The sequence below is a fragment of the Anabrus simplex genome, chromosome 3 (genome assembly GCF_040414725.1).
Source record: "Anabrus simplex isolate iqAnaSimp1 chromosome 3, ASM4041472v1, whole genome shotgun sequence".
NCBI lineage: Eukaryota > Metazoa > Arthropoda > Insecta > Orthoptera > Tettigoniidae > Anabrus > Anabrus simplex.
The window spans coordinates 136,741,367-136,759,272 of record NC_090267.1 but is presented as its reverse complement, the minus strand read 5'-3'; the positions used below and the strand labels follow the sequence as shown (position 1 = coordinate 136,759,272).

At 39.7% G+C, this 17,906-nt stretch overlaps 1 protein-coding gene across 1 annotated transcript in view; it reads left to right on the top strand.

Moving 5' to 3' along the window:
• Nucleotides 1-17,906, top strand: part of LOC136867107 (protein SPT2 homolog) — a 165,253-nt gene that overhangs the window by 69,760 nt on the left and 77,587 nt on the right. The gene's annotated exons all lie outside the window — the stretch shown is intronic.

Below are 17,906 nucleotides of genomic sequence, written 5' to 3'. Positions count from 1 at the left end.
GACTGAGTATAGCTACAAGCCAATTTCAGGAGGGATTAGTTTCCGGTAAACACTCACAATTAGTGGTATGTTGGAGTAGTTTAACCGTAATGGTAATTGCTGTTTTAAGGTTCAAAACGTTTATAAGCTCCTGACAAAGGAAGTGTTCTATCTCCATGAAGATATTAGCTAAAGAGAGGTAGTGCTATGAAAGACTTCCTAGCCTTTGCACACTTAAAACAGACTGTTTTATTCGTAACAATATTATCGATCTACAGTAATTTAATTTAGGATGGCCCAATTTATACACAGTTATATTTGAGAATGGATGACAGCAGTTTCCTAACTAGTGGCTGTTTACCAAGTTTCTTCTCCTCACAGTAGGTCGCCAGCTCTGATATTTACCTGGAATGGCAATCCCTTCAGTAAGCTTGATTGACAGCTCACCTTTCACGTTGGTTCACACAATCGGTCACTCCACTCAGCAGCTTCATGCACTCAAAATCAATCACAGTCTGTTAGCAGTCGCGATGCATGATGACTGTTTCTTGGTTTGACTCCAGAGAAGTCCATCACTCACACAACGCAGTAAATTAAATTAATGCACAGCCAACCCACAATTACATGACTGTTCCACAGCATAGCAAAAACACTCCAACACTACTGACATTGTGCCAACCATTACTCTACTCTGGTGAAACACTCACTACTCCACTACCACCACCATCACCACAGCAACTGTTTGCAACGAGCATACTTTTATATCCCTGGTAATGAAGTAGTGGAATTTTCTGGGTACAGCCAGAAAAGGAATATTTTCCTCTTGTCTTCAAGAAGGCCCACAGTATGATACAAGAGACCGGCTATGCCCACCAAGCTGGCTGGGAGGTCTCCGGCCTGACTCACTCATCCCTTACAAGAACTAGGGATGTATCACGCAAAACCTGTCTGCTAGGCAGCGCAATGGTATACACAGTATGCACTTTCTGTTTCTTGATTGTTTTACATGAGACTTGTATGGAGTATTTCTGAATTTATAGTCATCAAAACTATACTGTTACTTTAAATGCAGGAAAATCATATTTTCCGCTGATGTTTTGAAATAGATGGGAAATAATATAGGTGCAATGACGATAGCGGATTTGAAAGCGGAGTTGAAGGAAAAGGCTGGAAAATTATCCGGAAAGAAGCAAGTTGAATGAAAGGGAAGAACTAAAAGTAACAAACCTCTACTTTTAATGTTTTTGTTAAGATAGAATTTTTTACGTGCAAATAGCCTTTTGAAAACATGCCTAATACGGTCGGTATATATTAAGTTAGAGGCGTACATAAAACGCGATATTGGTATAACTGCAGTAACAGAGCTTACATCCAGTACTACTGAATTGAATTTCCCTTCAGTGCACGAGTTTCATGACGTTGTTTCAGGTCATAAGACAGATATAAATATTTTAAATTCGGAATTGATTATCTCATGTTCAGGAAGTCTGGAATTGATGGTGCTCCTGTGTCAAATTATAGGTCACTCTGTTATTCAGGGTACACCACCTCACACGGTGTTATGGCTGCTTCCCTAATTCTAAATTCTTCTTGATCTCTGGATTATTTCCAAGAGGCTGGTGCCAATCCATGAAAATATCGAAGATACAGCATTCTCCTTAAGTCTTTGTCTTTGATCTAAAATGATTAAATAATACTGAAAAGGAAAATCCTCAGCCTGTTTCCAGTCATTCGACCGGGTCAGGAATGGAATGAATGAAGCCCCCATCTAGCGGCGAGTATAGGCATTGTGCCAGCTGCTGAAGCCTGTCACACTCCTCTGAGGCAACGATTAATGGCTGACAAATGAAATGAAATTGTAGAGTGTTACTGGAATGAACAATGACAGGGAAAAGTGGAGTACCCGGAGAAAAACCTGTCCCACCTCTGCTTTGTCCAGCACAAATCTCGCATAGTGTGACCGGGATTTGAACCACGGAACCCAGCGGTGAGAGGCCTGTGCACTACCACATAAGCCACAAAGGCTTATCGAATAATAATAAATGACATTATTGTTTTTATGTCACACTTACTACTTTTACGATTTTTGGAGACTTCAAGGTGCCGGCAGTTTGTCTCGCAGGAGTTCTTTTACGTGCCAGTAAATCTACAGACACAAGGCTGACGTGTTTGAGCACCTGTAAATACCACTGGACTGAGCCAGGATCGAACCTGTCAGGTTGGTCTTAGAAGAAGACCAGCGCTCTACCCTACGAGCTTATCAGCCTGGCTAAAATTATTGAAATAGGTCATATTAACTATTCAGGAGATCACTAACTTATTGTAAAATTATTTCTTAAATAGAATTAATTATCTCATTAACTCATTTCAGTAATGACAAAATCTTCAACTGCAAACTGCAAAATGCTTCGAACAGACATTGATATTATGAGTCGCAGTTTTATTTCTTTAGTCCTATCTACAAAGCGCATGCAATCACTTTTTACAGAAGGGCTCCTCCATAGGAAATTGATGGCATTGTACTATTGGACTTTCTGTAATGTAAGATTTCGCCAAGTCAGAGTAAATAAAAGTTACGCAAAATGATTTTTTTTTTCTAGTTGCTTTACGTCGCACCGACACAGATAGGTCTTAAGGCGACGATGAGATAGGAAAGGGCTAGGAGTGGGAAGGAAGTGGCCATGGCCTTAATTCAGGTAGAGCCCCAGCATTTGCCTGCTGTGAAAATGGGAAGCCACGGAAAACCACCTTCAGGGCTGCCGACAGTGGGGTTCGAACCCACTATCTCCCGGATGCAAGCTCACGGCTACGCGTTCCTAACCGCACGGCCAACATGCCCGGTCAAAATGAAATTAAACTGAGCAAATGCATATACAGCATGGTTCAGAGGTCTATAGGGCTGAAGTTAAAAGAGCATAATCGCTATGGTGGTGAAAATTAAAAAAAAGAAATCAGAATCAGATTGTTTAAAAAACAAACTCAAATAGATGACACATTCGTCAATCGCGTTACTCGCAGATATTACATGAAAATAAGTAATCTTCAATCAAGAAAGGAAGAAAATGGAGAAGAAAGAAGTGTATCTGTTAGAAAGAAGTTATACTCTCACTGAACAAGAAGAGAGAAATCAAGTAAGCTAAATACGTTATCATGTTGTTGTTTGAGTCATCAGTCCATAGACTGGTTTGATGCAGCACTCCACGCCACCCTATCCTGTGTTAACCTTTTCATTTCTACGTAACTATTGCATCCTACATCTGCTCTAATCTGCTTGTCATATTCATACCTTGGTCTACCCCTACCGTTCTTACCACCTACACTTCCTTCAAAAACCAACTGAACAAGTCCTGGGTGTCTCAAGATGTGTCCTATCATTCTATCTCTTCTTCTCGTCAAATTTAGCCAAATCGATCTCCTCTCACCAATTCGATTCAGTATCTCTTCATTCGTGATTCAATCTATCCATCTCACCTTCAGCATTCTTCTGCACCACCACATTTCAAAAGCTTCTATTCTCTTTCTTTCTGGGCTAGTTATCGTCCATGTTTTACTTCCATACAATGCCACGCTCCACACGAAAGTCTTCAAAAACATCTTTCTAATTCCGATATCAATATTTGAAGTGAGCAAATTTCTTTTCTTAAGAAAGCTCTTCCTTGCTTGTGCTAGTCTGCATTTTATGTCCTCCTTACTTCTGCCATCGTTAGTTATTTTACTACCCAAGTAACAATATTCATCTACTTCCTTTAAGACTTCATTTCCTAATCTAATATTTCCTGCATCACCTGCCTTCGTTCGACTGCATTCCATTACTTTTGTTTTGGACTTATTTATTTTCATCTTGTACTCCTTACCCATGACTTCATCCATACCATTCAGCAACTTTTCGAGATCTTCTGCAGTCTCAGATAAAATAACAATATCATCGGCAAATCTCAAGGTTTTGATTTCCTCTCCTTGGACTGTGATTCCTTTTCCAAATTTCTCTTTGATTTCCTTTACTGCCTGTTCTATGTAAACATTGAAAAGGAGAGGGGATAAACTGCAGCCTTGCCACACTCCTTTCTGGATTGCTGCTTCTTTTTCAAAGCCCTCAATTCTTATCACTGCAGACTGATTTTTATACAGATTGTAGATGATTCTTCATTCTCGGTATCTGATCCCTATCTTCTAGATCTACGAATGCCATGTACGTGGGCTTGTCTTCTTGATCCGATCCTCTAAGATCAGACGTAAAGTCATCATACGTTATCATACATAAGCCAAAATCAGCATTGACCAGCATAGTAGCAAGATTGCCAAGCATATTTAGAAGATACATTCAAGAAAGAAAAAAAAAAAAAAAAAATAATAGCACAACGAAACAGGAAGAATAGTAAATCAAATCTTATTTTAAAATAGAAATGAACTCAGAAACAATATCATAGCCATTGTAGTATATAAGGGAGCAATTTCAATTGATATTGAAGGCAGACAGGCATTCATATTTGTCAGTATTTTAAGAGTTAAGAACGATGTACTGCTGAGAGGTGATGATTGGGACAAGTTGGTGGAGGAAGAATGGTACAAGGACAGGAAGAGATGGAGGAAACTTATATACCACACCCGGGAAACTGGAGATGGTTTAGGATGATGATGATGATGATGATGATGATGATCATGAATCGACCTATCTCACATGTGTATTCTTTTACCATGAGCTCAAGAAAGAAGAAAATGATATCATACTAGATGGGCAGCGGGCATTCTCAGAGATGTTTTCGTTACGCTGGAGCCAGCCCACCTGATCTGAACGTGGAGCCAGCTGACTGGTTCCCAATCGACCGAATGCAGCAGCTGTAGGATGGATTGTGGCTAGATCATCCTGGACCACAGAATGAAAAGCTAAGTTTCTTGATCCAAAATTCTTAATTGAATTGATGAATAATAATGTTTAGAATATATAACCATAGAGATGTACTTGTAATATTGTTATAACCAGCGTAATTTAACCTAAAAGTCAAGCTCTCGCACATATAACCTCAATGAGAATCTATATATAAGATTGGAGTAACTTTCAATGAGTATATTTGTTTGCTATTTCTTTTACGTCGCACCGACACAGATAGGTCTTATGGCGACGATGGGACAGGAAAGGCCTAGGAATTGGAAGCTAGCGGCTGTGGCCTTAATTAAGGTACGGCCCCAGCATTTGCCTGGTGTGAAAATGGGAAGCCACGGAAAACCATCTTCAGGGCTGCCGACAGTGGGTCTCGAACCCATTATCTCCCGGATGCGAGCTCACAGCTGCGCGCTCCTAACCGCACAGCCATCTCGCCCGGTCAGTGTGTATAAAGCAAGGAGCAATGCAATGGCAATCCTGGAATGATAGTATGAGTTAGGTAATGTTTACTACAACATAAAACGATCTTTCTATTGAGAAGTAGATGTGAATTGAGAAGTACGGTATGAAATAATGTTATGTTAGGTTAGGAAGTTAAATATCATTGTGAAGAGATATCATGGATCTATTGTAGTTGAAATAGCTATATTTGAGCATTTTACTTCGAGGGAAACATTATATAAGAAGAGATTGAGATATTTGAGAAGGAATGGATATGTTAAGGAAGGATCAGAGTTGAAATAAGTAAGCTACATATTATAATGAAGGAAATGAATAGTTGTTGAAGGGTATAGATATTAGGAAGGCAGAGAAGAATTGGAAATAACGCAGAATATGAGTAGCTTAAGACTGGGTCGAGTACAAATATGTAGTAGAAGGAAATCTCATCGAAGGATTGAAGGAATATTATGACTGCTTATCTAACCCAAAGGAGTGTATATCAAGCCAAGTCCATCAGATAGAAACCATATGTTTGAAATAAAGATTGGTATGCTAAGGGTTACTTACTATAAACATCTCGAATGTGTATTCACATAATAATATTCATAATATATGGATACTGGAAGATGGATACTGACATTCTGCAAGTCGGAAGTTTGAATCGCTGTGGTAGGTTAGAGAATCTGAAAAGGGAGATGGATAGGCTAAAGTTAGATGTAGTTGGTATAAGTGAAGTACGTTGGCAGGAAGAACAAGATTTTTGGTCAGGCGACTACCGAATTATCAACACAAAATCAAACAGGGGAAATGCAGGAGTTGGTTTAATAATGAATAAGAAAATAGGGCAGCAGGTAAGCTACTACAACCAGCATAGTGAAAGAATTATTGTCGTCAAGATAGACACCAGACCAATGCGCACCACAATAGTGCAGGTCTATATGCCTACTAGTTCAGCGGATGATGAAGAAATCGAAAGAATATATGAGGAAATAGCAGATTTAATACAATATGTAAAAGGTGACGAGAATCTAATTGTGATGGGAGACTGGAATGCAGTGGTAGGCCAAGGAAGAGAAGGTAGTACAGTAGGAGAATTTGGATTGGGACAAAGGAACGAATGAGGAAGTCAGCTGGTCGAATTCTGCACTGATCATAATTTAGTCCTTGCCAATACTTGGTTCAAACACCACAAACGACGGCTGTATACATGGATGAGACCTGGAGACACTGGAAGGTATCAAATAGACTTCATTATGATTAGGCAGAGATTCAGAAACCAGGTGTTGGATTGCAAAACTTTCCCAGGAGCAGACGTGGACTCTGACCACAACTTGTTGGTCATGAAATGCCATCTGAAGTTGAAGAAATTGAAGAAAGGAAAGAATGCAAGAAGATGGGATCTAGACAAGTTGAAAGAAAAGAGAGTGAGGGATTGTTTCAAGGAACATGTTGCACAAGGGCTAAATGAAAAGGCTGAAGGAAACACTATAGAGGAAGAGTGGAGAGTCATGAAAAATGAAGTCAGTAGGGCTGCTGAAGAGATGTTAGGAAGGAAGAAAAGATCAAGTAAGAATCAGTGGATAACTCAGGAAATACTAGACCTGATTGATGAACGACAAAAATACAAGAATGCTAGAAATGAAGAGGGCAGAAAAGAATACAGGCGATTAAAGAATCAAGTGGATAGAAAGTGCAAGGTAGCTAAGGAAGAATGGCTGAAGGAGAAGTGCAAGGATGTCGAAGGCTGTATGGTCCTGGGAAAGGTAGATGCTGCATACAGGAAAATCAAGGAAACCTTTGGAGAAAGGAAATCTAGGTGTATGAATATTAAGAGCTCAGATGGAAAGCCACTTCTAGGGAAAGAAGACAAAGCAGAAAGATGGCAGGAACTTATCCAACAGTTGTATCAAGGTAAAGTTGTAGATAATTTGGTTCTGGAACATGAAGAGGCTGTTGATGCTGATGAAATGGGAGACCCAATTTTGAGGCCAGAGTTTGACAGAGCTGTGAGTGACCTAAATAGGAACAAGGCACCTGGAATTGATGACATTCCCTCTGAATTACTGACTGCCTTAGGAGAAACCAGCATGGCAAGGTTATTTCATTTAGTGTGCAAGATGTATGAGACAGGAGAAGTCCCATCCGATTTTCGGCAGAATGTTGTTATACCTATTCCCAAGAAAGCCGGTGCTGACAGGTGTGAAAACTACCGCACCATTAGTTTAGTATCTCATGCCTGGAAAATTTTAACACGTATTATTTACAGAAGAATGGAAAAACAAGTTGAAGCTGAGTTGGGAGAAGATCAATTTGGCTTCAGAAGAAATGTAGGAACACGTGAAGCAATGCTGACTTTAAGTCTGATCTTAGAGGATCGAATCAAGAAGGACAAGCCCACGTACATGGCATTCGTAGATCTAGAAAAGGCATTCGATAATGTTGATTGGACCAAGCTATTTATGATTCTAAAGATGATAGGGATCAGATACCGAGAACGAAGAATCATCTACAATCTGTATAAAAATCAGTCTGCAGTGATAAGAATTGAGGGCTTTGAAAAAGAAGCAGCAATCCAGAAAGGAGTGCGGCAAGGCTGCAGTTTGTCACCTCTCCTTTTCAATGTTTACATAGAACAGGCAGTAAAGGAAATCAAAGAGAAATTTGGAAAGGGAATCACAGTCCAAGGAGAGGAAATCAAAACCTTGAGATTTGCCGATGATATTGTTATTTTATCTGAGACTGCAGAAGATCTCGAAAAGTTGCTGAATGGTATGGATGAAGTCTTGGGTAAGGAGTACAAGATGAAAATAAATAAGTCCAAAACAAAAGTAATGGAGTGCAGTCAAACGAAGGCAGGTGATGCAGGAAATATTAGATTAGGAAATGAAGTCTTAAAGGAAGTAGATGAATATTGTTACTTGGGTAGTAAAATAACTAACGATGGCAGAAGTAAGGAGGACATAAAATGCAGACTAGCATGAGCAAGGAAGAGCTTTCTTACTAAAAGAAATTTGCTCACTTCAAACATTGATATCGGAATTAGAAAGATGTTTTTGAAGACTTTCGTGTGGAGCGTGGCATTGTATGGAAGTGAAACATGGACGATAACTAACTCAGAAAGAAAGAGAATAGAAGCTTTTGAAATGTGGTGTTACAGAAGAATGCTGAAGGTGAGATGGATAGATCAAATCACGAATGAAGAGATACTGTATCGAATTGGTGAGAGGAGATCGATTTGGCTAAATTTGACAAGACGAAGAGATAGAATGATAGGACACATCTTGAGACACCCAGGACTTGTTCAGTTGGTTTTTGAAGGAAGTGTAGGTGGTAAGAACGGTAGGGGTAGACCAAGGTATGAATATGACAAGCAGATTAGAGCAGATGTAGGATGCAATAGTTACGTAGAAATGAAAAGGTTAGCACAGGATAGGGTAGCATGGAGGGCTGCATCAAACCAGTCTATGGACTGATGACTCAAACACATGGATGAAATGAATAATGTTTTCATGGATAGTCATAGTTGAGCTGTTGAAAGGATTTAGATTGCTGAATATATGTAAGGAGGATGTTACACCACATGGATAAATAAGCTAGTATTCTCATAATCGAGCTGTGATCAATTAGGAATGGATAGGACTAGTGTTCTGTTAGAGATTATGTGATTCGAAGTTTATGATATACGAGGGTAATCACAAAAATAAGGTCTCCTATTTTTTTATAAATTCAGAACTCTTGTTCGTGTGGCTGTTAGTCACAATATTGTGAAGAGTGTTTCCCGTGCTCGCATGTAAACATGCGCACGCCGCGCTGAGGCACTCAGTCTTGGCTTGGCAGCCGTTGAGAATGGAGCTCCTGTTGGATGTTACCACCAAGTGCATGGATATCAAAATTGTTCGTAAGTGGTGTAGAGAGTTTGCAGCCGGTCGGACTGAAGTTCACAACGAACAAAGGAGCGGGAGACCGTCAATTTCCGTCGAGACAGTCGTGAAGGTTGAGTAAATCATGCTTGAAGATCGGTGGATCACCCTGGATGATCGCTGCACTTTGGTTCCTGAGGTTTCCCGATGCGCCGCTCGGAGAATTTTAACGGAAAATTTTAAATACCGGAAGGTGTGCGCAAGATGGATTGCCAGCACCGATGATGAGGTGAAAGATGAGGTTCACAACTTCCCAAACAGCATGGCGGCGAGCTGGTATGACGTGGGCATACAAAAACTGTCACGGCGTCTACAAAAATGCATCGACTGAAATGGGGATCATTTAGAAAAATAGCTAAATATTCAAGCTGTAAAATGATGTAAACCATTGTAGAAATAAACAGGTCTATGTATTTATAAAAAAAAATAGGAGACCTTATTTTTGGGATTACCTTCTTTGTATATTTGGAGTATATCAAGTAAAATGGAGTGAATGCTTTGGTATTTGCAGATGATGTGGTGATTTGGGGAAAGGGAGAAAAGGAAGTACAAAGGAGACTGGACATTTGGAATGAAAATCTGAAGGAGTTTGGAATGGTAATTAATGAAAAGAAAACTGTAGTCGTGCACTGTGGAAGAGAGAAAAAGAGAAGCCAAGTGAACATAAATGGAGAACGGTTAGAGAATGTAGAACAGTTTACGTATCTGGGTAGCATTATGAATGGAAGTAATGAAATCAATCCTGAAATTAATAACAGACTAAGTAAAGGTACAACATTTTATCATCAAGTCAGAGAGCTTTTATGGGATGACAAAGTACCGAAGAGAACGAAATTAACATTATATAAACATTATTTCATACCAATTGTAACATATGGACTAGAAATGCTGGTAACTAATAAGAGACAAGATAGTAAGATCCAAGTAGTAGAAATGACATTTTTAAGAACATTGGTTAAAAAAGACAAGAAGAGATAGAATTCAAAATATAAAAATCAGAGAAGAGCTAAATATAGAGCCGTTAGTATAGAACACACAGAAAGCAAGACTGAGATAGTTCAGACATGTAGAAAGGATGGGAAAGGAACGGGTAGGAAGAAGGTAATTGGAAAGAGAATTTAAGGAAAAGAGACCAGTTGGAAGACCGAGAAGGTGGATGGATCAGATTTGGAAGGACATTAGAGGAGCTGGATTGGATGTGGCAGAAGTAATGGAGCAGGAAAAGTGGAAGGACAGAAAAGGATTGGAGGAGGCTTTTTAACCACACCCGGACGACTGGAGTGGGACATTGATGATGATGATGATGATGATCAAGTAAAATACAGTTAGGTTATTAAATGCAAGATTTTGCGTAGCAAAGAACAAGAAAGGTAGTAATTCATTCAAAGGTTATCTTGATATACAAGGTCTTTTGTTTAGCTGGCTCCGCAGGACCACTCAGAGCAATATATCTCTTGGCAAATGAGTCACCCGGCTATCGCCTTCCGTGCGTGTTCCCCTGACACACGGAGCAAGCCATAAAAAAGACCTTGTATAACCATATTGAGTGATCAATTTAGAAGTCAAAAGTAAATTCATTTTCATAAGAATGGGAAGATGCATTTGGGAACAAGATTGTTTAAGGAGAAGTTAAAAGACAGTTGATTCCATTGTAATATAAATAATCTCAGTTAGCAAAATAAATATTTTATCCCAGTTAGCTCATGTCAAGCAAGTTGTGATCAGGTTTAGAACAGAATCGTACCCTAATTCTAAATAGAATGTTTTCATGATGGTTATTTTGATTTCAAGATTAACAAAACAGTTATTTTCTTTACATTCTCTCTTCCCACAATATTTTAATTTAGATTATAATAAACCATGCAGATAAGATAGACGGGTGGTGCAGTTATTTGTAGATAGTAATGCTAGTATAAGATTGTAGATGTAAGGGAGATGCATTTTCGTGCTCGTTATGTCGATTAACCTGGTACGTAGGATGTAGACGTCCATCTGATGAAACGATGTACTGTAACTTCATGCGCACCGTACCAACTATCTTCAGATCCCAAGTTAAACTAAGATAATATTACAATCAAACCCTGAGATCATCTGAGCTGCTGGAGAAATTTTTATATGCCTGTACTGGACACTGTATGGTGCAGTATGAATACGATTGACTTTGATTTTGAAACATTGAAATAGTGCAATATTCAGGCAAAACAGTTTTTTTCTTTTTTTCTTTCCTGCCATTGCAATATACAGTATTAAAACTTTAACTTCAGTTAACTAGGCAACATGCATTAAGAACATATAGGAACAAATGACGATCAACAAGCGCATACTGTGTACCACTCGTGCGACATCTATCGGTAGTGTTTCAATACATCCCTATTCCAGAGCGGGCTATGACAGCACTGGCAATCGCTCAATTTCATAATATTGTGAAGGTCGAAGAACAGACAGGAATTAAACATAAGAGGTTAGATGACTGATGGAGTGTATCACATGTTGGTGAAAGCGGTGACACTATCTTGCAAACAGTGAACCAGGAATAGTTTATGTACAGTAATTGCTTGATGCTGAATGTATGGAAATAATACTTCTATTTCCTAAAATGAATTTTTTTTTACCTGCACTGGCTCAGAGAATGCAAATCACACAGGCACTTGCTTGGTAAAATATATATTTCAACCTTTCAAATTCTTGTTTAAGAATTAACTGACTTAGTTCATTTATTACTATTTTTAAAATATATGAAGTAACTACCAGTGTGGTTTTCACTCTCACCAGTCTCCCACTGATCATCTGGCCAGACTGGAAAGCACCTTTCAGGAGGCCTTTCCCCAGAAGGAACACCTAGTCACCATATTTTTTGACCTGGAAAAAGCTTATGACACTACTTGGTGATATGGGATTATCTCCACACTACACCAGTGAGGATTTTGCCGTAATTTACCTATGTTTATTGAGAACTTCATGTCACTCCAGCTGAGTAGGAATGCTTATTCTCAATATTACATTCAATAAAATGGGATACCACAGGGATCTGTACAGTGTGTCACGTTCGCAATCACCATCAATGCTATCCTGTTGATTAATTTGACCATAATAGGTGCTTTTTATTCTTGTATTGACTTGCATAACTATTTAAAACAGGATGCTGGAAAGATCCGCCTTGCCAATACACTTTATGTTAATTAATCTTATTTATTCATCGTACATGTTTTGAGAAAAACATACATTCTCTTCCTCAGCGATAATATTTATATAATGACTAGTACTTAATGTCTGTCTTTGACAATCAAAATTACTATCTATAAAGCAATTGGAAATTCTAAATGGACTATTAATATGCCTAAATTTTCTGAATAAAAGTTGCACTTTCCAGGTTTTAAACTGCATTTGAATGGAATCAAAACAGGTATTATAGTATTTCCTTACAAATCATATTGAGTGCAGTTGTAGCTTGGAGTTTTACTTTGAAGTCTATGGACGTGAGTACTTTTGAGAAAGCTATGTACAACTGTCCAAAATGCTGTAGTAGAGAGATTCATCCCAACTTTAAAGTTTATCCTGGTGGTTTATTCATTTTGACAGAGAAGTCTACTTTTAGACTAAATTGCCTCCATTTAAGAGCAAATAGTATACTCATATTCACAGGTGCTGGAATAAAACAATTTCTTCCTGGAACTGAGCCCGTCTGAACTTCTGCATGAACAATATTTTTGTCTAGCTTCTGTAGATTCAATGTCGTTCCTTTGTACAAACCATCCTTACTGAGTCATTAACATCATCACACACTTTGGAGTCAGTGCTGACGTACATTATTTGGTCACCTTTGAAACTATTCAGAACCTATTGGTTGATGATGTTAACTTGTTTGTTTCATGGGCAAGAAATTGCTATTTTGGAAAACATTGTTCTCTCACTTGGATGAAAAGAAGTTAATCTCGTTGAATATTTGTTGAAATCCGGTTCTCTGGAATCTCAATTGTGCCATTTGGCCTAGTTCTCTACTTCCGAGTTTTAGAAGCCCTTCAGTGAAGTTAGGTCTTAATTTTGAGCCACAAAGTAGAATATTTAAAACTCGACCTGATAACTGTTCTGTAACAGTGAGGAATTAGGGCCGCTTCACACTAGGCGACAGGAATCGGCTACAGAGTAGTTTAGGTGGATTCCGCGTCGCCGTACGGTAGCTGGCCGCACTACGTAGCCGCCTTCCCCGGCCTAGTGCTAGTTTTCATGAAGAATTCTCAGGCAGAGGAGTGTCTATTGCTGCTCTTATTATTGTCGAAATGAAAGAAGGGAAAGCAATGTAGGTTCACATCATGTGTTGAAAGATCGTTTTGAAAAAGGACTTTTCTATAAACTATCTAATGATATACGTGATGATGGTGCCAATACCAAGTTTTTTAGTTACCACTACTTCATTTTTCTCTGTAGACTACTGAGAAGACGGTACTGTAGAGTTGTTCGTACACACAGCCGCATTTTGAAAATTATTGTTGACTCCCTCCAACCCTCATTTTTAAAGTAAAATCAAGAACACTCACAGCAAGGTACCTTGAATGTTGTTCTCTCCACAACTTAACTAATAATTAAAAATTGCTTGCGTACCCTTGTATTGCCAAAATCTCCATTACCTTCTTATTCTGTCTGGCCTTTTCCCAATCAATTGAGGTTGGCACCTTATGTGGATTATTATTATTATGTGTGAGTATTGTATTCACTATTGCGTGTATCTGTTATGGTTGGTAGTGTGGTGTGTTGTGTGTATAGACAAACAAAACACCCAGTCTCCAAGGCAGTGGCATTAACCACACAAGATTAAAATCTCCGACCGAGCAAACAGCTGTGCGGTTTGTGCCACTTAGCTATCATCTTGCGTTAGGGGGATAGCGAGTTCCAACTCCACAGTTGGCAGTCCTGAATATGGTTTACCATTTTTGCACCAGGCAAATGCTGGGGCTGTACTTTAATTAAGGAAGTCGCTGAAAAACTGTGTCATTACTTCCTACTATGCATTTCTGTTCTCAACTTTATTAATATAGCCTACTCATCACAGTTTAAGTTCCGGATGGACACTGCTTAGTTTATATAATAAATCATTCATACTGATTGTAATATATTTATTTAGTACTGTTTAAAATATTCTGAAACTGAATACGTAACGGGAAGGAACTTGAAATGTATAATGGCACTGAAGGGTGTTTTGAATGGAACGCAAAGAGGGCGAGTAGCTGGGCTACAGAGTAACCTAGTGTGAAGACTCCAATACAAAACGTGGCCTTAATTAAGGTACAGCCCCAGCATTTGCCTGGTGTGAAAATGGGAAACCACGGAAAATCATCTTCAGGGCTGCCGACAGTGGGCTGGTGATTATTTATCGGGAGATTATGTTAATTCTTTGTGTCACGATATTGTCTCCAGAGAAAAATTTTTAGGCCACACAATGCCTTTCCTTTTCATTGGAGTTTGGAGCATTGGGCTACATGTTTACAGAAATATGACAGCAGAAATCCGTCGGGAGAACGTGACGTCCGTATTGAAGAGAAATTATAAGAATAAATTGATTTTCAATACCATGTATCAAGTAAATGATATTACATAAGTGGCCATCTTCAGCCAAATGAAAATTCTAAAAATTATGTGATAACTAAAACATATGTAACTTATACCAAAGACAATGTTGTAGGAATAATTATAATATTAAAATATATATAATAACAAAAATTAAGGTTATGATCTTCTTGTCACAATATGATGTCTTAAGTTGACTTAGGACCTCGTGCAAAGAAGTAAATCTGGAAATAATAGTCAGAATTAGGAATGAATAAATATACAGAAAAGAAGTTAAAAAAGGAGAAAAATTATTTGAGAGATTTGCCTCTAACGTCTGATGTAGAACAAGCACTGATTTGCTGGAGGAAGCAGGCAGGCCTTGTAAACAAAGGAGTGGACAGGGAATAAGCACTGACTTGCTGCAGGAAGCAGGCAATGTGAACAAAGGAGTAGATTGGGAGAGGAGAGGAGGTGAAAACAAGGGAGGGGAGGGAGGAGAGAAGGGGTGTGTAAGGATGGGATGAAGGATGAAGTAATAACACTGGTGCTGAGAGGGGAATTTAAAGAGATTATAAGAGAAAGAATTCTTTTAATCTGAGGCATGATTACTAAAGATAGGAATTAAAAGGTCAAATAAAGTGTTTGATTTCTTTGAAATATCATTTAGATTGAAGTTAGGATTGAAAAACTGTTCCAGATGGATAAAACAATTTTCTGTAATATTGAGCAGGGGGCCTTTTTGTATAACTTTGAGAATTTTCATGTTTCGGTTAATACACTGACTGACAGTGACAATGCAACATCAAGGAGGAGTGGTTCGAAAGGGATGAAAGTTGGGGAAACAACAGAGACGGCACAGATGAATAATTGATGTTTATTTCAAACCGATATGCAGGTTACACAATGCGCACGGCATCGACTCAGTAGGATGTAGGACCACCGCGAGTGGCGATGCACGCAGAAACACGTCGAGGTACAGAGTCAATAAGAGTGCGGATGGTGTCCTGAGGGATGGTTCTCCATTCTCTGTCAACCATTTGCCACAGTTGGTCGTCCGTACGAGGCTGGGGCAGAGTTTGCAAACGGCGTCCAATGAGATCCCACACGTGTTCGATTGGTGAGAGATCCGGAGAGTACGCTGGCCACGGAAGCATCTGTACACCTCGTAGAGGCTGTTGGGAGATGCGAGCAGTGTGTGGGCGGGCATTATCCTGCTGAAACAGAGCATTGGGCAGCCCCTGAAGGTACGGGAGTGCCACCGGCCGCAGCACATGCTGCACGTAGCGGTGGGCATTTAACGTGCCTTGAATACGCACTAGAGGTGACGTTGAATCATACGCAATAGCGCCCCAAACCATGATGCCGCGTTGTCTAGCGGTAGGGCGCTCCACAGTTACTGCCGGATTTGACCTTTCTCCACGCCGACGCCACACTCGTCTGCGGTGACTATCACTGACAGAACAGAAGCGTGACTCATCGGAGAACATGACGTTCCGCCATTCCCTCATCCAAGTCGCTCTAGCCCGGCACTATGCCAGGCGTGCACGTCTATGCTGTGGAGTCAATGGTAGTCTTCTGAGCGGACGCCGGGAGTGCAGGCCTCCTTCAGCCAATCGACGGGAAATTGTTCTGGTCGATATTGGAACAGCCAGGGTGTCTTGCACATGCTAGAGAATGGCGGTTGACGTGGCGTGCGGGGCTGCCACCGCTTGGCGGCGGATGCGCCGATCCTCGCGTGCTGACGTCACTCGGGCTGCGCCTGGACCCATCGCACGTGCCACATGTCCCTGCGCCAACCATCTTCGCCACAGGCGCTGCACCGTGGACACATCCCTATGGGTATCGGCTGCGATTTGACGAAGCGACCAACCTGCCCTTCTCAGCCCGATCACCATACCCCTCGTAAAGTCGTCTGTCTGCTGGAAATGCCTCCGTTGACGGCGGCCTGGCATTCTTAGCTATACACGTGTCCTGTGGCACACGACAACACGTTCTACAATGACTGTCAGCTGAGAAATCACGGTACGAAGTGGGCCATTCGCCAACGCCGTGTCCCATTTATCGTTCGCTACGTGCGCAGCATAGCGGCGCATTTCACATCATGAGCATACCTCAGTGACGTCAGTCTACCCTGCAATTGGCATAAAGTTCCGACCACTCCTTCTTGGTGTTGCATTTGCTCTGTCAGTCAGTGTATTAGTGAACTTATGGTTAGTATCACCCATGTGCTGTCCCATGGCCGAAAATCTGTTATATTTCAGGGCGTTAACATGCTCGAAGTATCTTGTATGGTAGCTTCTACCTGTTTGACTAACATAAGATGCGTTCCAAGTATTACAATTGAGTCTATAAACACCTGACTTGGTGAACTTATTGCTATGATTAATAGAATTGGTGTTGTGTAAAATATTTTATGTTTCTGTTACAAGTTTCAAAGACTATTTTGAGGTTATGATTTTCAAATATGTTTGTAATTTGGTAGACTTTTTTGTATTATTAAACGTAAAAGATAAAAAATTGATGTGAGTGTTTTCTTTTGTTAAGGTGGTTGAAGGTTGGTATTTATGTTTAGTAATGATTTTCTTTATAAAGGAGCTCTTGTAGTCATTAAATTTAACTATACTGCGAATGGTGTGTAATTAATTTTTAAGTTCTTTTTTTGACAGCGTGATGCTAAGAGTGCTGTGTACCATACTGTGGTATGCTGCACGGTTATGGGCATGTGGATGTATGGAATCTTGATGAATTGTGTTAGCGGTATGCGTTGGTTTTCTAAAAATCATATAGCTCAATGAACCTGGTGTTCTGATGATCATTAGATCTAAATAATTGAGCTTTTTATCGTTTTCTGATTCTAGTGTAAACTTGATATGCGGGTCAATATGATTAAGGTTGAATAGAGTGGTGATGGCATTAGTTGCACTTTTGTTCCGGATCACAAGAGTGTCATCCAAATATTTTGTCCAAAAAATAATATTACTAAAGATGTTATTATTAATTTTGGTGTGTTCCAAATGATCCAGATAGATTTCAACCAAGATGCCCGAAGCTGGCTATCCCATAGCTAACCCATTTTGCTGATAAATAGTATTGTCAAATGTGAAATAATTGTTATTTAAAACCATTTTTAGAATAGAGCA